The sequence below is a fragment of the Ictidomys tridecemlineatus genome, chromosome 14, assembly GCF_052094955.1.
Source record: "Ictidomys tridecemlineatus isolate mIctTri1 chromosome 14, mIctTri1.hap1, whole genome shotgun sequence".
Lineage (NCBI taxonomy): Eukaryota > Metazoa > Chordata > Mammalia > Rodentia > Sciuridae > Ictidomys > Ictidomys tridecemlineatus.
In genome coordinates, this window is record NC_135490.1 from 37,469,274 (window position 1) to 37,490,467 (window position 21,194).

Consider the following 21,194-nt stretch of genomic DNA (forward strand, 5'->3'; position numbering starts at 1 on the left):
TATTGTTTTATTTAAAATTTAAACATAGATTTAGGTAGATCATAACTTAAATGTCTCTGGTAGTTAAGTAAATAGGAACCTGGACAAAAGAATTTCAAAGAAGCTTAGAATTCTCTAGAATAATGTTCCTTACAATAAAAATACCAATATATTGAAGGCTTAAAATGAATTTTTCATGTTAAGAAAATGAAAGTTCTTGTGGTCCTGCTGAAATTAAAATATAGGTCACAGGAAATTGTATTTTTAACTTGTATGGCTTTACATGAAAAATGAACTTAATTGAAACGACTTGGAGGTGAGTCATTCCCTTTGTAGATTAGAATTAATTAGTTTCAATAAATATTTTTTTTTCTTTTGAAAATATTCTATTGATGTAACAAATTTCTAATCTGATATCAGAGAAAAATATAGGAGGAATTATGACTGTATGCTCAGCCCATAACTTTGAGATATATTCATACAGATGTAATATATTTTAAAAATAAAATATCTTTTTAGATTTTTTGAAAACCTCTATTTGTTCCTAGACTGCAAAGGATATTCATTATAGTGTATAATTACTCAAGAATGCTAAATTACTATCAGAGGGCAATGGGGGCAAGTTTTATTTGAAAACAATATATAATTAACTTACCAATGGATTCCCAGTAACTATAGCATAATATTATGTAATAAAAATAATATATGATATCGTATAATACATCATCATAATAAAAAATCACATATAACACATTATTTAATAATTTAATATAATATTTTAACATATGAATATTTATAAAAATCTGTATATATTATATATTATTACATATAATCATATTGAATATAAGAATAATATAGGATAATTATATGCTATTTTATTTGATGGATCCCTAATAATTCTAATAATGCTGGGCCATAGCATACATGCATTAAATAGTCAGTAAATGAGTGATATGCTAAAACAAAAAATAGATCTTAAGTGTTCTTACTATAATAATGTAAACTTTATTTTAAAAAGAAATAATATATTTTAGAGTAGTTTTTCTAAGCTAATGACACACAATGATATATTATCCAACTTGAACTTTTAAAAATATAGTATCAGTATTTGAGAAGATAAAAGTCTCCGTAACAGAAAGATAGAGAAAAATAGTCATTTACTATACTTTCCAAATACATCAATAATAGATGAATACATAGGTGAGTGCCAAAGCAGGAAAATAATGTGGAACATCGTATTTCAATTTCATCAAATTGGTTCTTTCTTAGACTAAGTCTTAAAATCATCTCTTTCCCCAAACGCATACGTTTTCCTTTGCAAACATTGCTTCCTCTTTTTGTCTTCCTCTTCTTTCTTTTTTTCTCTGTTTTGCGTCCTCTCCTATTTATTCTCAAAGATGTTTTTGTAGTCAATGAGTTCTGATCATGGCAGAATTCCCCAGAAAGGACTGACAGAGTTTCAACTTTCATTTTACTTTTCTCTGACCCTTTTTCCTTGTCTGTGCTGCATTTCATGGCAATTTTCTGGGATGCTGCTCTCTATCACTCAGTTTCAGAAACAGACACAGGGGAGTGAATAGAAATTGTTCTAGAAGTGGTGTTGAGGAAGAAGATGGTGATCCTTTCTTTTATTGCACAAAGGAAGTTTGGTGGAAAATGTAATCCATGATAAACTTTGAAATTTTTTAAAATTTTTTTTCTTTGTTTATCAAGACTGATTGCCTTCCATTTGGTTTTTTTAATGCTCTTTTATTTAATCCTGATAGCTACCTCAAATATCATATGTTTTATTCAAGGCCAACATCATTGGCAAATGAGGTATCAACTTCCAGGATCTTGTTTTAAAATGTTGTTCTTTTTTTCAGATTTCGTAGTTTTGTGACTTTATGTTTAATGCCTAATTTTCTAGGTTTATATTATGCCTAGACACATATTATGCCTAGAAAAGGCATATATAAAACAGTTCAATGTTTTTTAGATAATTAGTGTCTTTAAAGATATAGAGTATTGAGTCTGCCCTTAATCAAAAGTTGATTTTGTAAATGGCCATTTTCCCCTGAAATTTGGATTCTCTCACAATAATTTATAAAGGATATGTTTGCAAAATATTTTTTGAAATATTCTAAGCTTACAACTCAAAGCATTGGACTAGTAACCAGGAAAAATAATCTATACAATACACTAGCTAGAAATCTGTGGACTTTGTAATCATATAAATATGAATTTAAAAATTATTCTTTGTGGGCTAGGGCTGTAGCTCAGTGAGAAAGTGTTTACCTTGCATGTGTGAGGCATTGGGTTCAATCCTCAGCACCACATAAAAATAAATAAAGATACTGTGTGTTCATCTACAACTAAATAAATTTTTTTTTAAAAAAAATCATTCTTTGATTTGTTTTCTCAAAGACCAACTACTCAATTACTACATGCTTCAGTTTATTGCTTTGTAAAAACAGGAAAACTACGAATAACTCCCTCATAATACAATTCTAAGGATTACATCATGCAACAGGAAAGTCACCATCCATAAATGTTGGCTCCTCTTAAGGGTACAATAGGTAACAGTCAATATTGTTAGTTTGGGTAGCCTTGCAGTTTAAGTTCACCTCTGGATATCTGCATTTGGCCTGATGGGTCAGTTCCTGTTAGACTAAATCTCTGATTAGTATCAACAATATATTCTAATAAATAGAGACATAAAAAAGATTATGAAGAATTCACAAAAACAAGACAAGGTTTCATACTTTCACCAGTTTATTCAACAATATACTGGAGATTCTAGCCATGGTTATAAAGTGATTAAAAAATAGGGCTGGGATTGTGGCTCAGTGGCAGAGCACTTGCCTCTCATATATGAGGTACTTGGTTCAATTCTCAGCATCACATAAAAATAAATAAATCAAATAAAGATGTTGTGTCCATCTACAACTCAAATAAATAAAAATAGTAAAAGGAAAAGAAGTAATGAAGTGTTTATATTTGTAAATAATATATTTATTGACATAGAAAATTCAAATAACACATAAAACTGCGCTAAAATACTGAAAAAAATTAACATTTTATTTAAACTGATAGCAAAAATTAATTCCATTAACAATATCAATTTTGAATACATTTGTTAAAGTGTATGAGTACCTATATTCTGAAAACTACAAAACATTTTATAGCTGAATAAGTGAAGAAGACTTAAACACCTTCATGCAGTGGACATCTTAAGAAGGCTAAAATATATCTCACCTCAAAATAATATATGGGTTCAATTTCATTCCAAAAAAGTATTTCAGGTATGTTTTGGTAGAAATGAAAAGATAACTATAAAATGTATATACAAATGGTAAGGTCAAGAGTATCCGGAGCAATTTTTGAAAAAGAACAAAACTGGAGAATTTTTACTGCTTAATTTCAATCCTCTAAGGCTATAGTTGTCATAACAGTTTGATGCTGGTATAGTGACTGACAGATAAATAAAACAGAAGACTTAACCAGGAATGGAAACTCGCATTCCTATGGTCATTTGATTCTTGACAAAGAAAGTAATTCAATCCAGTGGTAAAGGGAAAATTTTTCAACAAATAATGTTGGAATAACTGGATATCTATATGAAGGAAAATAAAATTCAATTCCTTCCTCCCACAATATGAAAAAAATCAATTCAAGATGGATCATTTACCTAAATGTAAAAATGTAAAAGTGTAAAAGGAGAAAAGGAACACATAAATAATAGTTTTATGACTTTGCATATAAATGTCATAGAAGCAATAAATTATATATTAGAATATATAATATTAAACAATCAAAATGTTATAAAAATAACATTCAAAAAATAAATGAACAAGAAACTCACACTGGAAGATAAAATGTCTTTTTCCAACAAATATGTAAATAAATAGAGACACACATAGTCATTAGGTGCATGAAGATGGTTGGTTTGGTGGATGATGAACTGCATAAAGATTGTATCACCTTATGACAGAGCCATCTTATTTCATGTAAGTCCTCATTATGATGTTTGTGCAATGATGAAATAGCCTAATCATGCATTTCTCAAAGTGGGTATCAATCATTAAAATGACAATTATTAATATGAGCCACTGATTTACTAGACATTTCTGAAAAGAGTATGTAGGTGTCACTTAACCCAAATGTCAAAAAGACCAGTGTTGTTAGTATCAGAATGTGGCTTGGCTTCTCATTTTCTTAAAGATGAAAAGGAATTTTAATCATCGGGAAGCTTATTGATTTTTTTGTAGTTTTCGTGAGTTTTTGCATCATCTTTTTTTCACCTATTTTTAGTTCTGATTTGCTAATATTATTACTTCCTGATTTTTATTTTAATTGTTTATTTTAAATATTCTTGGTATTGGAAAAAATGCTGGTTGGTTTACTTGGAAAAACTATGAATTTTGACATTGTTGAGTGGACTATTTTATGTTAACATGTCAAACTTATTAAAATAGAGTACAAGTCTTCTCAATGCTTACTGATTTTCACTTGCTTACCAGTTACTTAGAGAATGGACATCTTCAACTATAATTGTTTATTGATCTTCTTCTTTATTTTTCTTTTTCAAAACCAAAAAAAGTAGAAAAGAAACACAGATAAATATATCTTGAAACTCTATAATTTGATTCACACACATTTAAATAGTTAGGTCTTCTTTATGCATTGATCTCATTTGACATGGCTCCTTCAATCGCCAGTAGTATTACTTTTTTCTGAAGTTTAGCTCATCTGACATTAGTATGGCTGATACAGTTGTATTTGATTAATTTTGTATGATCTATCTTTAGAATCCTGCAACTCTTTATCACTTTAATTATGCTTAAATGATTTTTTTAGGTAGTTTATAATTGGTGCTGCTTTATATCCAGTCTTGAAAATTTTTAATTTTGATTTGGGTTAGATGATTTATACTCCAGTACTTACCAATATATTGGTATTTTCCCCTACTATCTTGCTGGTTTTTTTTTTCCTGAGCTTATGCTTCATTGTATTTTTTGTCTCTTAACTTCTTCTCCCCCACACTTTTTTTTTTGATGATAACTAATAACATTTTAGAATTAAATTTTATCTCTATTATTGGCTTATTTTTTCATTTTTGGTGGTTGCTTGTTTTTCATATAAGATAAGAGTCTCACAAATTGCTTATTTCCATTTTCAATTTCTGTGTTTGGCTGTTTTTCTCCATATACATTATATCTATATCAGAAACTTCAAAATATATTGTAATATATTTGCTTTCAATAATTATTTACCTTTCAAAAAACTCTAACTATAAAAATATATTTTTATACAAAATATATATTTTTATAAAAAATATATTGGGATTCTTTAGTATTTTTAGGTCTTTGAATTTATAGTTTTTGTCAGATTTGGAAAAATTGGAAGCATTATTTCCTGAAATATTTCTCTCTGCCTTTGTCCCCACACTACCCTTTCCTTTGAGGATTTCAATTACATGTCATGTAAAACCTCTTGACATTTTACCACAGTTTACTAAGATGTTGTATGTATTTGTTTTTTCTTTTATTTTCTGTTGCTTCAGTTTGAGTGATTTCTATTTCTACATTCTTTAACTAAATAACCTTTGTGTCTTGTAGGGTCTGATTTGCTAAAAGATCCATGCATTTCTTCTTTTTTTAATTGTGTATTTTTCAACTTAAAAATTCCATTTGCTTCTTTCTCATATCTTCCTTTTTCCACTCTATATTCACATCTTTTTGTATATTAAGACATTAAAGAAATATGAGCAGTATGAAAAATAATTGAAACCAAAGATCTCAGCCAGCAAGAGGGAAGCTGTAGACACTTTTTGGGTGAATGATGATGTTATTCTCATGATTCTGAACTTGACAGAAAGAAGGATATACATGAGAAAAGAGTTTTGTTTCAGCATTTATAGAAAAAGTAATTAAATTTGGTATTTATTTACTTTAATTAAAAAACAGTGATGTGTTCATTATCTTGTACATGGCTTTGGTCAAAACTTTACAACTGTGTATATGTTCATATATTTTTGAAAATATTAATATAAGTAAACTCCAGAGAAGCATTAAACAAATAAACAAATAATACTATATAAATGGAGGAGACTAAACTGAAAGGAAAATCAGCTTGTAGTTCTCAGTTGTTGAAAGGAACATTTGGAAGAAATGAGCTTAAAGTTTAGCTTGGGAGATTGTGTTGCTTTAGAGTCTCTGAATAGAATTAATAAAATAAGTGAAGAAATTCATTAATTATAATTTGAGAAGTCTTACAATTGATTTTTTTTTTTGTACCAGGGATTCCATCCAAGGGTGCTTAACCACTGAGCACATTCCCAGCCCTTTTAAAAATATTTTATTTAGAAACAAGGTCTTCCTGAGTTGCTTAGGGCCTCACTAATTTGCTGAGGCTGGCTTTGAACTCACAATCCTCCTGTCTTAGTCTCATAAACTGCTAAACTTACAGGTGAGCGCCACACACCCAGCTCCTCCTTTAAGTAATTTATAAAAATGTTACGTCTAGGCTTTACCACATAATGACTGGAAACAAGTAGAGATCAATTATTTTTTTAAAAAATCTCTTAAGGAATTTTCCAAACTGAGAATAATGCATTTTCACATTTAAACTATGTTCAACTGATTAACTCGGATATAGATATATAGGATATAATAAATCAACTATGATTCTACGTATGAAATCAGAATGTGCCCTCAACAGCAAACTGTTTGGTCCATCTTGTCCTTCAAGTCTTATTGACTAATAATCGGGGATAAGAATCAAAGGTAAGGAGTGAGATTTAGTACCAATTACCCCAACAAACGCTATTCCCACAACCCTAAGGGCATGGTTCCTGTTTACCTTTGCCTTGCCATATTTGATTGTTAATTAAACTTGTCTCTCTTCTTTCTTTCACATTCAAGATCAGAAATAGAGTTCTACTTTCTATTCATTTCATTTCTCTAGATGGGTTTTTGGTACCTGTCAACATTACGTGGAGCCAAGAGGAAGAAGCTGCAGGAGTATATACACTGCCTGCATGATATACCCCCTAAATATTGCTATGCCATGTTCCAAAATCAGAGGTGACAAAGGATTGTGTATGCATGCACATATACGTTGAAAACATACTAGATTGTGAAGCACTAGATTGATAACACATATCAAAATCCATGTATCTCTGTGTTCTGATAGTGTCACCATTGTAAATTTTGAATGTACTAATTAAAATCAACTGTTAAACCATGAACGCCACCTTGTGGAGAGATCTACTACTACTATATTACATAGTGTCACCTTGCCCACCCCAATCAGCTTCTTGGCACTTTGTAATTTTCTTTGCCAGATCATGGGGCTGTCCTCATAAACCTCAATCATCGATAAAGATGTTTTCAGTTAGAGAAAAAACTGGAAATATAGGGCTCCAGATAGAATTTCACAAATTGTCAACTCTTCTATATTTTATCTGTGCTTCACATCACCTTATTCTAACTACTTTGAAAATGAACCCTCCCTATAAAAGAATTTTCAGAAGGCCAAATATCTTAAAAACCAAAATGTTAAAGTATTATAAGAAAATAAAGGCAAATACTTGTGAGACTTTTAAATAGGCAAGACATTCTTCTGCTAAGGCACAATATCAAGAGAATTAGTGACAGACATTTTTTTTTCTTAATGGCAGAAGATAGCCTAAAAAAGTATCGGAAAATAATTGATTGAACATGAAAAATTGTTTTCTATATTGTTGAGATTGTTGCACCTTTCCAACATTACTTATATATCAAATAGCAAAGGGTTGACAGGGGAGGATTTGTGAATTCTCAAGTCACTTTTTTGATTCTTTCATAGAGATTTTCCTAGAAGATATTTTCATAATAAGTGTACAGTTGGTTGACATTACTTACATCAATAATAATATTTATATCAAATATCAAGTAATAAGAAGTGAATATAATATCACTTATCTCTAATCTAGAGCCAATCTGATCCTTCATCCAAGCCTCTGGGGTCAGCCATTCAGCACAGACCCAAGTTAATTCTCTTTCATTTTCTCCAAATTGCAGTGGTCCAGCAAGCATTATATTTAGCATTGATTAGAGAGCATGTCATTATATTGCAAATTGCAAATGCCAAAGTCTGATAAGAAGATTATCCAAAGTTCTGTGAATAACACTCAGGAATTGTTCTCAAAGATAATGCAGAAATAATTGTATGAATACTCTATCAGATTCTGGAATCTTTTGCTAATTTGTGTCTATGATGAACTTGGTAACTAAATATATAATTACTTATAAGAGGATTTTCAGAACTAAAGGATAAAGCAAGTGAAGCCACTTCAAATGTACTGATTTTGTTATTATCATTTTACATTTCAAGCACTTTCTCAGATTCCTTTATATTTTATGTTGATCCTCAAAATGTTCCCAAGTGAGAAGAGGAACATACTGCTCATTTTCTTAGGCAAATTTTTTTCTCCGTTTAGTTTCTCCACACATAAAATACAGGAATCATTACAACTACCTACTTCATTGGAAAAATTGCAAAAATAAACAAGAAAACATGCTTAATCTGAAAGAAATAAAGGGGACCTGATTTTTATTCATATATCCTGCTTCACAAGGAATGCATTTAGTTTTGTGAGGTTCATGAACATAGCACAGCAGGCCTTTGGGAATTTTGACACGTAGAATTCAAAACAAAGGACAGAAAACAGAGATTTTTGAGGTCAAGAAATTGAACCAGATGTATATAATATGTATTTTAAAAATAGTTTAAAGACCTTTAATAGTGGTTGTATTTGATACTGTAAACTTTGTACATTGTGATTATTACCTCAACAGAACCATGAAATTTTCTTTCTCCCTGGGTGAAGTTCAAGATCATATTACTTTTTTGTTTGTTTTTTTCCTCTTCAACATTTATTATGTCTATAGCCTGTACTGTAATGTGTGTATTTCCAAGTAATGTATATGTTTGTATCATTAGCCAATGAGTACTTAAAAGCAGAGAAGTGATGATCTAACAAAATGAAAAAGGTTTTGAGAGAGGAGGGAGGATTTGTCACTTTTTTTTTTTGTAGATTTTCTTGAAAAAAATGCTGATTTAAAGTAAATGGTATTTTCATAATAAATGTTACGTATACTCTACAGTTGGCATCTGAATTTGACTTTTTATTATAGAAAATTTCAAATATATAAGAAAGCAAGTAGAATAGTTTAACAAATTGCCATGTACCAATTACTCAGACCTAACAGAATTCACAGCCATTGTGTTTGATTGTGTGATTCCTGGTCTCGCTTTCCCTACTCCAAGACAGCATAGCATTTCATCAATAGATAATTTCTTGCATGGTTTTAAGAGATAAACACAAAAAAGAGAAACACTGAAACAGCATTTTAAAAATGACTCCTTAATAAGATACCTAATTAGTGTTCAATTCTAAAAGCTTAGCTGGGCACAGTGGTGCACACTTGTAATCCTAAGGACTCAGGAGGCTGAGGCAGGAGGATTGAGAGTTCAAAGCCAGCCTTAGCAATGGTGAGGCGCTAAGCAACTCAGTGAGACCTTGTCTCTAAATAAAATACAAAAAGGGCTGGGGATGTGGCTCATTGGTTGAGTACCTCAGATTTCTATCCCTGGTCCCCCCCAAAAAAATCGATTCTGAAAGCTTAATATTTTATTTAATACACATTATTTTCACACACACACACACACACACACACACACACACACTCACACACACACGGTGTTCAATTCATCCCATTGAATCAGAATCAAATTATAGTCCATGCATTATAGTCTTAATTCTTTGCAATTTATAGGTCACTTTCCACTGACCACCTTCCTCTACAATTTGTTTGTTGAATACATTGAACTTTTTGTTATGTGATTTCATTCTGCACTTTTTCTGATTACATCTACATGGTTTTTGTTTGGTTTCTGTTGTTGTTTTTTTCTTTATTTACTGTGTTCCTCTATCTTCTGTATTCCCCATAAACTGCTGATTAGATCTCAAAGCTATGTTAGACATTTGATTTTAGAGAATAGTTTGAGTAATATATTTTCAACTGGTTTGATCATTTTCCTTGCAATAGAACTCTTTCTGTCCAGAGTATGTTCATCTGGCATATTCTCTAGATGCTTTACCTACATAAAAAATAAGATGAAGAAGTATTCCTACTTGAGGAGTTCTGAATTTAATTGGATTATTAGAAGAGAATATTTCAGAGACTAATTCTTTATACTCTTAGTTCCACATGGATTATCTCAATCTTTGCTTTGATGCTTATTTTTAACCATTGCATTCATTGAAATATAATTATATTGTAGTTCAGAAAGAAGAGATGATGAGATATTAGACCAGGTATTATCAAAGAAATAGGTTTATGTAAAAAAAACCCACTTTAATCTCAAAAAATACATTCTAGGTTTATTTAAAAGAATTATATTTTGAGAAAATTAAATTGGGCCATAAGTTTTGGAAGAGTTATAAGCTGTGGATCATGCATTTGTATGAATTACTGGCACTAGTGAATTTTCAGTTGTATGCATCTAACATTTCCTTTCATTCTTTGGAAAGATCTTTATCATTTTCAGAGCAACCCCACCCCCCTTCACACTAGACCTGCCCACTACTTTCTTCATGCAAAATTCTCTGCTCTTATTCCTTATTTCTCCTTCTACACATTTTAGAAGCAGAAGCCAAAACTTTAACTCAAAGGACTAACCGAGATTATCTTTCAGATTCTGCAAAAATTAGAGAAGACCTTATTGCCTTTACTTTTTGTTAATCAGCCTATCTAACATGGCCTGAAACCATATAAATGGTCAGCATTGTTCAAGAACTCCAAAATTCCATTTAAGCTTATAGATCTTATATTCGGAATTAAAATTTTACTTTCAACCAAGCACTTGATCTGCAAAAGGTGAGAAGAAACTTCAAAGTGATTGCACTGAGCTTCCTTGGCTATGTCACGGATATTACTGAAAGCTGATTAAAGGCTGACAAGTGCTTTCATAGTTTCAAGTGTGATCTACGTTCCAAGTCCCTATTAAAAAGTCATTTTTATATACTGAACAAAACCAAAACTGTGGCTAGAACAAAGAAATGTTTAAGACCAAAGCTCATGTGTTTATCCAAGTGACAATTCCCTTTGATTTGACTACCTGTCTTTTCTAATATCTGTGAAAAAGACCAGAGAACTTAGAAAAGGACATTTATGTGACGAGTCCTTCAAAGTTAATTTTAGTTAAACCACACCAAACATAAACTGTAATGGTGTTCCTGGAAAGGAAATTTATAACCATTCCTCCTCATAATGGAATTTTTAAGAAGAAAGAAGTTTAGGCAGAGTCAGGGTACCAAAATCGCAAAAAGAAAAGTTGGAAAATACCTATGGGTTTAAAAACAAAACAATTCATTCATTTAGCATGTGAAAGCTTAAAAACACACTGTTGTCCTGAAATTTATGCACACTGATGTTATACCTACAACATAAAAGAGGCAGAAGAGAGACTGAAGTCTGATGCTTCTGTGTACACATGGAGAGTGCAATGACTAAAATGACTGTTCAAAATAAGATTTGAGTGGGACTAGGGATGTGGCTCAAGCGGTAGCATGCTTGTCTGGCATGTGTGTGGTACTGGGTTAGATCCTTAGCACCACAAAAAAATAAAAATAAAGATGTTATGTCCACCGGAAACAATAAATATTAAATAATTCTCTCTCTTTTCTCTCTCTCTCTCTCTCTCTCTCTCTCTCTCTCTCTCTCTCTCTCTCTCTCTCTCTCTCTAAAAAAAAAGATTTGAGTAATTCAAAGACAGAATAGTGAGCTTAGGACATAAGTGAAACACTAGGAATACCATGAAAAAAATCTTATATTACCTGAGTTTTGAGATTAAGAAGACTTTGGAGAACACAAATCAAGCACAAAATTTTATGCATGACAATGATAAAATGGCTTTCCAGCAGACACCAACTGGACAGTAAAACCTTCTGTTTGTGAATCTGTGGATAATATGCACAGTGAGGGAGCTGGCTTCTAGCACAGAAGTTGCATACTATGTTAATACAAGCAAATACATATTGCTGAGAAAGCATGGCAGGGGAAATAGCATAAAAGAGTTAAATACTTGAAAAGATAAATAGTACAATAATTCTCAAAAGCTATGCTATAATAAGAATATAATTATGATAGGATTATCACAAATGTACATTTTATTAGTGGAGATAAAATACAGCTGTAACTCTCATTTTGAGGCTGCTTAGGTAGCATCATGCTAAGTGAGTTGCATGTATCAATAAATAGGATCTGAGCAGACGTATGTTCTTGAAGCCCAGTGAGGTCTTCTGAGTTAAGAAAAAGGAGAAAGGAAAACCTGGTTATTTTATAATATAATCATTAAAATGAAATTGATTATTCACATTCACTGTTCATTCAAGAAACCTATTTCCTTCAAGAATTTATTATTGAGTCATAACTGAACAAAATATAGAGTTCAACTTGCTACTGATTAGCACAATTGATTAGAATATAATATAAATCTATATTCCTTTGTAATTGACTGTGGTATTTCACTACAGACCTGTCAATCAATAACAGAAATAAACAGTCACTATTTATTTTTTCACACTTGACATCATTGAGTCCTGGTTGATTTTAAAGATTATTTGCATTATATTTTCAGGGTTCCATGCAAGGTAAATTATAATAATTTATTTGTAGCCTCAAAAAGTGAATTTTCTTGATGATAGGCTAAGTAAATGTCCATGTTTAAACCATTTCCATTTTTTGTATTTTTCAATCATTATTTATTGCATAAAATATTTCTCTATGTATACTTTCATTGGTTAAACCATTTCCATTTTTTTGTCTTCTTCAATGATTATTTATTGCATAAAATATTTCTCTATATATACTTTCATTGGTTCATTGATAAAATGATGTCAATTAACATGGAATTGAGGGATACTCATACTCTTTCAATTTCCTACATTCCATAATTCTTGGAAGACTTTCATATGAGTGGCTGAGTATAGAAATAAGCTCTTTAGCCAGAAAATTCTCCAAGGCAGTCATTCTATTCTCTATATTATGGAAGGAGCCTATAGAGAGTTCCAGAATAGAAAACCCAATTTACCCGTTCATTACTGTTGTCTTGGGGAACTGGCATCTTTCGCAAATTTAAGACCCAATGAATCTCTTACATTTCCCCAAAGAAATAAGATTGAATTTTATGTAAATGTACTTTTAAGCTTACTCCATGTGCCATAAAAATATAAACTAGGGTCAAATGCCTGTATTACTTTTTAAAAAGTTTTCCATACTAAAAATGAAGCAGTATCTTCTTTTTCCAGAGAAGTAGCTATTGCAGCAAAGTTATAATAAAAAGACAAGTTCTTATGACTTAAAATATTAGCATGTAGACTAAGAAATATTCAAAGGACATGTCAAAGACTAGAACAGCTCACCTTAAAGGCGATTTTATCAAAAATCTTGAATTACAATTGAATTCAGCTTTTGAACTCAAAGATGGAGATACACGGTGGACTTTGCATGTTGTTAACTTATATTTTTAAAGAAAGTCTTATTCTTTTTAAATTTCCTTCTACATGAACTACTTGCCCTTTAGCACGAAGTTCAAATTGTTTGTCCATGATAATCTCTCTTTATTAAAATCAGAACAAATGGGGCTGGAGTTGTGGCTCAGTGGTAAAGGGCTTACCTAACATGTATGAGGCACTGTACTGGATTCTCAGCACCTCATCAACTATATATATATATATATATATATATATATATATATATATATATAATTTTTTGCATATATATATCCAAAAATAATTTTAAAAATCAGAACAAAGTATTCTGAAATAATTTCATAACCTACAGCTTCATTAATAGATATTGGCATGAATATTATGGATAGAAATTTGGCAAAAACAATTAACTGATAATTTTAAATGAGTACTAGGTATACTACTTTGTTTTTAGCTTTTCTTCCTAAACTCTCAATTTATCAAAATCATTTTTTTATATGATATAATCTGATTTCTACAATTCTTTCTCTAAAAAAATTGCTCTTTCAAAGATTAATAATGGCATTTAATTACCAAAGACAGTGACCCTTTTCTTTATTATTTTCATTAACTTATAGCATCTGAAACACTTGTTCTTCACTCTTTCTTGGAGCACTTTGTCTTCCCTTTTTGATTTTGCCTTTGCTTTCACAAACTTCCTTGAAGTCCAAAAGATCAGCAGTCAAAGATCTACATGTAAGTTGTGTGACCTTGAGCACGATACCTCATCTCACTAACTAGTGTGATATCAGATTGTGCTTCTTGAGCTTAATCAATTTAAATGCTTCTGTCACTTGAAAAAAAAAAAAGATTGAATACAGAGAAGACAATAATGAGACTACTGCTGGTACACTCCTGGCCACCTGAGAGGCTCCCATACTGGTATGATGGCTCTGGGCAAGAAGTCTGGACCCATCTTCATAAATCAGTTGTCAGATATGGATCAGTGTGCAGTCTTGCTTCCCTTCCAGATTCAACAGATGACTTCCCAAAGGGTATCATCTTATGACTCTCTTGCCAGCACTGTAAACTCAAAATATCCAAGAAAGCACTCTTTTCTTATTTATTTATTCCAGAAAAATTAAAGTCCTTTTTTGTTCCTCTTTGTCTTGCTTGTTGGATCAGTTACCACATCTTGCCATGCTCCTCCTTCCTAATTGTACTGTTATAACACTCACACCTGTTTGCTCTCTCTTGCACAGGGATAGGAGTAGCTTCTGGATGGTGTCTAGCCCACCTTGAATCCAGGCTCTTCACAACCAGGAGAAGGAAGACTCCAGCTTCCCTTTCTCCCTCAGAGATGCCTGCTGCCCTGGCCGAGGAACGGATCTAGTGGCCTTGTCTGTCAGGCATGCTTTTTCTATGATATGGCCTCAAACTGTTTTCTCATCTTAATGACTGGGCCATTTATTTAATTCATTAAATGAATAAGGATCAAGGGCTCTCTGATGGCTATAGTAGTGAAATATGTAAACGACTCCTAGTCTGATTCCATTTGCAAGCAAGGAGGGTTGTTGTCAAACAGTTAAAAAAAATAAACAAAGTGGTGTGATATGACAAAGGATATGTGAGCAGAGAAGGATCCATTTTACATAGGGAGTCAGGATTGACCTCGCTCTGCTGCAGATGCCTGCGCTAAGATCTGAAGGACAAGAAGAAACCAGCCATGGGAGGTCTGAGACTTCCTAGCAGAAGGTTAGCAAAGACAAACCCAAAGCAAACCAACCTGAACACACTACATACATGCAAGTCAGAACTTGGCTTCTGGAAGATTCCTAACTTTTACATGGCAGTTTTTTTTTTTTTCCCCCCACATTATAGCCCTTGTTCGTGATGGTTCCTCTGCTCTGATCTTTGCTGAAATAAAATCCATCCTTGAAATCTTGATTCAAATGCAGTTCTCGAGTTTCCATGATAGTAATGGCTTCTCTTTCTATCCTTTAGGGCTTGTCTCTGAGTGCTTTGACTATATTCCAACCATTCTTGAACTCATTTGTGTATTTAGTTCATGCCCTCTAATAAGTTTTAAATTTCCCAAGGACAAGATTTATAAGAAATTATGATTCTGTTCTCCATAGTATTGCATGTATTGTTAAGAACACAAGAGCTGCGCAAAAATATTTACAAAATTTCAGAAAACTTCCACTTTCATGTAAGCCCCCGTTTACTAACGTTGGCTCCATATGAACCATGGCTTCCAGTTGCTCCCTAGAAAAGGACCAAACTGCTTCACACATACACAAAGCTCTTTGAAATATGGCCTCTGCCTTCCACTCTTCAGCCTCACTTATTTACAGAAAAGCCTTTTATTTCTCTATTATCTGAACTACTTTCACTTCAGGTAAAGGATCATGCCGTCTCTCAGTATTGCACACAGCACTGGTCTCCTCACTTACCCTGTGCTCCCACCTTTTCCACATCCCACCTGCAGAGAACACTGCTGTTTCCTGTGTCAATGTAAATGACAGACCCTCCAGGAAGCAATTTTTATTGCAGTTTCTGCCCAGATGTAAATTAGGGACCTATTTCATGTGCTTCATCAATCTCTGTGTTTATCCCTATCAGAGCGTTGAGGCACAATGGTGAATTTATTTTTCCTAATATCCTACAACATCCTTGAATTCTCTTCAGAATTCAAATACTTTCATTTGTAGCACTTATTCTTGATTCTGTGTAGAAAGTCTAAAACTCATTAAAGATACAATCCTTGCCTGCTAGCAAGCGTGTTTGTTTTGAGTAATAATTGGAATACTTCCTATTTCATATGAGTTAGGTGCCTTTATCCGATAAATCTTCCTTCAAAAATTGTAAGATTATTGTAATAAGGCTGCAAGGAGACTTGCAGAATGAACTACAGAACAGTATCATCTCCTTTTCTAAGTATGAACTATTATTTAGATTTAATTCTTAAACAGTTGCTTATAGTTATTCTATATATGAAAAACAGAATTAAGAGATTTTAAAAAGGACTGAATGAGTGTATGGATGTACTAGGATTCTCTAGAAGAACAGAACCAACAAGAGGTGTGATTATAAAAAGGGAATCTATTACATATGGCTTACACAACAAGAAGCTGGATATTCCACAAGGGCCATCTGCAGGCTGGAGGACCGAAGGCATCATTCAAGATGCTGAAGCCTCAGAACAAGAGGGATCAATGATGCTACCCCCAGTCCAAGATCAAAGACTTCTGAAAATTCCCTGGAGAATCACTGGCAGAGTCCACTTTGGAAGACTGAAGTAATTGAGAGTCTGATTATCCTCAGGTGATTGCAGGAGCAATCAAGATACCATTCAAGAAGAATTGAGTTAAATCTACTGCTGCTCATCTGTTCTTCCAACTTTTATTCCATCTAAGTCACCATTCTATTGGATGGTGCTGCCCACACTTTAGACTCTCCAATTCAGTTTGCTATCCCACCTGCCAGTCATTCCTAGACATATCCTCATTGACACACCCAGAAGCTTCTTCATCTCAGTATCTCTTAACAAGTTGACAATTCAAATTAACTATTACAATGAATGAAAAGCAATCATCCAAAGAAAGCTTGCAAGTGCTGGATTAAGCCTAGCACCTCACAAAGAGGGGCACAGTTTATTTATTCCTGGTCAATTGGAAATGTTCTAAATGACGTTATGTTATTCCTTTTTGTTTTCACTACATTTTAATTCATCACTACATATACAGGCTCAAAAATTAAGGCATGGGGTATTGGTGCTTTTATTTAAGTACATACTTTAACATACTTTAAGAGTCAGGTTTCATTCTATAAACTGTCCTTTGAAGACACCTTTTATACATTATGATGCCCCAAAACAAATCTTGCTCCTGTTAAGTAGTGAGGGTGCTCATCAAATTGGAATAATAAAATGGCTTTGAAAGATGAATCACATGAATGTTGATTGGCAATAAAATAGGGCACTTGGAAGTATTTTTTCTTCTGTAAATCTGTTTAAAAAGTGAACATCTACTTTAAGGAGAAAAGGAATTACATGTGAATATCTGTACTTCCTATGTTGGTAGTTATGACCCATGAGTAGGAAGACTCTCTGTAGACAAGACCAGGCAGCCAGGTGGTAGGAGGTGTGGTGACCTCTGGGTCTCAGGTCATGAGGTTGAACAGGGAGAGTTTCCACACAGCACCATCACACAGGAGCATTCTCTACTCTTAGAATTTCTGACCTTCTCAACGGAGGCAGGTTGTTTTTATCTCTGCTGTTCTGGGCCTGCCTCCTGGCTTTCCCTGCCGTCAGTAGTCAGGGTCTCCTTTAGTGATAACCTTTCCTTTCCCCCCAAGTTCCAACCCTCTCTTGTGTGCTGCCTCTGTGATGGAACAGGTGCAATTTTCTCCTGACTATCTTTTGGTCCATGCCATTCCTCATTATCCTTGCTAAAAAAGGTCAGTTGAATCCTATTTCCTACAGACAACATCTGTCATGTGAATTTTAGCCACACTCTGAGGAATCTTTTTTACAGGGGCAGGATGGGTACCAAGGATTGAACTCAGTGACCACTGAGCCACATCCCCAACACTATTTTGTATTTTATTTAGAGACAGGGTCTCACTGAGTTGCTTAGCACATCACCACCGCTGAGGCTGGATTTGAACTTGAAATCCCCGTCTTAGCCTCCCCAGCAGCTGGCATTACATGCGTGTGTGACTCTGAGGAAGCTTGATTACTGCCTATCTACCCAAACAATTTGTGTAACTGTCTTAAGAGAAGAAAATCATCTCCTTCCTCTCATTAGATGGATAGAAAGTATCTCAGAAGGATAATTAACACCTAACATTTTCTCAGTTTTGTCAAAAATCTATTAAATCTTGACCCTACAAATTATAGGCATTCAGCTCGGTACCAAAGAACTAACCTGTAAGAAATATTTAGGAAAAATGGGCACAATTATAGTATTATCAATTTTTTTTGAAAATAAATAATTTGCACCTGAAGAATTTAGCATAACCAGCATAGTAGTGCTTACCTATAATCCCAGCAATTCAGGAGGCTGAAGCAGAAGGATCAAAAGTTTAAGGCCTGCCTCAGCAATCTATTGGGGTCCTAAGCAACTTAGCAAGACCTTATCTCAAAATAAAAAATAAAAAAGAACTGGGGATTGGGAATGTAGGTTAGAGGTTAAGTGCCCTTAGGTTCAATCCCCAGAATAACGCCCCCCCCAAAAAAATTATATATGAAGTGATTATAATTAGTTTAAGACACTTTAAAATTATTATTAGTGATAGAAATCCCAGGCAAAGGAAAAGTAGCACTTATACTGCTCTCTGGAGTTAGGATATGCAAAAGTAATGTAAACCACTCATCCTGTTTTGCTCAGGACTTATCAAATATGTATCTGTAGTCCCAGAATAATTAGTTAATAATGCACACTTTCATGCACAGGTCTAAAAGTTTGCATGATATATGAAAGTTTGTTGTCTTCCTAGGAGACAGAATCAAGGAGAAAGATCCAGGGAATCTAATAATGAAGAAAACATAAATTTACTCTCATGGAAATCTAAGCAGGTATAAAAAGTTATGTTTCCTTTAGTATAGTACTGAGTAAATTGAACAGGAATGGGCCTCTCATGATTCTGGGCTTTGGACCTTCCACTATAACATGTAAATAGCAGACATGGGTAAGAGACCCCAGGAATTATGATGGGGCTCTGGGAGAGGGCTGTGCACCATTCTTTAGAACAAGATCAGACAGCAAAAGCAAGGCAGGTAGGCTTCCCAAGGGCTAGACTTCTGAAGTCTATGAGGTCACAAACAAAGTACAGAATATTCAGAAGAGAAGACAGCATATGTGGTAAATTTAACAAAAACAGTTAGCATTGAAAGCTGTTTGATTTAAATCTAGTATTTCTTTCAATTTCTATTTGGAATGTAGTTTCTGTCTTGAGTTCAAATTTCATATATTATGCAAACTACCTCATGTCACCTTGCCCAACTTAATCATAATCCAATTTCCTGATTTTAAAGTAGAAAAAGAAATAACTCCTTGGCTGAACACAAGCATTAAAGGAGATAAATAGAAACACCTTCCCCCCCCACACACACACACAGAGCCATCTGACCTGAAGTCTTTAAAAACTGCCCATGCAAATTTAAGGCACATAGTTTGGGATAAGGCTTGAGTGGTGGAGGAAAGAGGTTTTGTTTCAAATATGGGTTAAGAAGAGGCAAAGAAGGCAGGCAATAAATAATCTTTGATAATATTTCTGACACATGGAGTAGTTGTACTCTAGAAAATCCCTGATATTCATAGGGTATTGGTGTAACATTAAATTTTCTGTGTAATGAGTTTTTCTGAAAAGCTGAAAGATGAAGCATACCCTCAAATATTCTAGAATGTCTATTATTTTCTTCCCCGGAAGCCTAATATGCTTTTAATGTGAGAAACTTGTCTAGTATATGAAAATAAAACTAAATGAATTTAATAAAATTAACAGCATCAATTTGGGTTTCAAAGAAAACTTTTTCCTTTCCTAGAAAAAAATACAAGTAAAATGGATCTGGAAAGAATATATTTCTGACACCAAATTTACTTTTAGTACACATATTGGCTTACCATGTTGAATTCTTGCCATTAAGAAGAAACTAAGTTGAATCTCATTTCTTTCCATGTTGGCAAACTCCTGGTAAGACAACAGTAAAATAAAGTATAACAGTGGTTGACTGGTCTCCAACAGACTCATAAGACACCCATTAGTTGTTGCCTGTTATCTGAAAATAAAGTTACATCTTTAGAGTCATGGTTCCAGAGACTTTACACAAAGACATAAGGAGAAAATTAATTATCTTTAGAATTTAATACTTCTCAAATACTCTGTTAAGGTCAGTGTGATGTGGGATCAACCAGGGAAACTTCACAACACTAATTTGAGATGGACCTGTTCTTATTTCCCTTGGTAACAGTAAATTCTTCCAAGCCAACATATTTAAACTTCATAGTAAATATAAAAATTCTTGAACTCCAACATGAATTTGGATAGGAATTGATTTAACCATCCCATCCAGTGACCAAAGTTCTGAAACTCATTCAATAAAACCATTATTGACCAAATACATGTGCTATTATTATGTTCTATGCCCAGTTCACTCTCTAGTTTCTGGGACTTGCCTTGCATTTTATTGCTGTATTTACATGTTACATCAAGAGCAGTCGTGCTTTTATAAGATGACCTTATCTCTCTGGTCATGGGCAATTTGCCTAGGGATGGATCCAGATTCAATTAGTCCTTTCCAAAAAAGTGTTACATAGGAGACGAGCAAGATTTTATTGAGTGTCTCTCCAGAAGACTGAACAAAATCATGCAAACTTGGAATTTGTTGCAGCCATGTTTTCAATCATGTGGATGAAAAAAAAAAAACAATGCCAATCCTAGACCTGTAGAAGGAAAAGAAGAGATAAGGTGAAACTAGAAACTATTATTCTGCTGTCTGAGTTTCCTTTATTCCTGACACAATGCAACATTATCATCCCATCCCCTTTTTCATGTAAAACTTTGAATGTCTGTTTTTGCTATCATGTCTAAAAGTGAAGGGAAGAAAAATGTTGGAAATAAAGAGAATGCCTAATATAGGAGAATGGCTATATTAACCACAGTGCATTTACACCACGGAATATTATTCTATTATGAAAAATAATGAATC

The 21,194-nt window shown here is 33.1% G+C and overlaps 1 long non-coding RNA gene across 1 annotated transcript in view; it reads left to right on the top strand.

The window, feature by feature from the left end:
• The window catches only part of LOC144370596 (uncharacterized), a 75,991-nt gene extending 60,564 nt beyond the window's left edge, over nucleotides 1–15,427 (top strand). The window contains exon 2 of the long non-coding RNA XR_013430511.1: nucleotides 14,743–15,427. This is a non-coding gene — a long non-coding RNA (uncharacterized LOC144370596). The remainder of the gene's footprint in view (nucleotides 1–14,742) is intronic.
• Nucleotides 15,428–21,194: the final 5,767 nt, after the last annotated feature.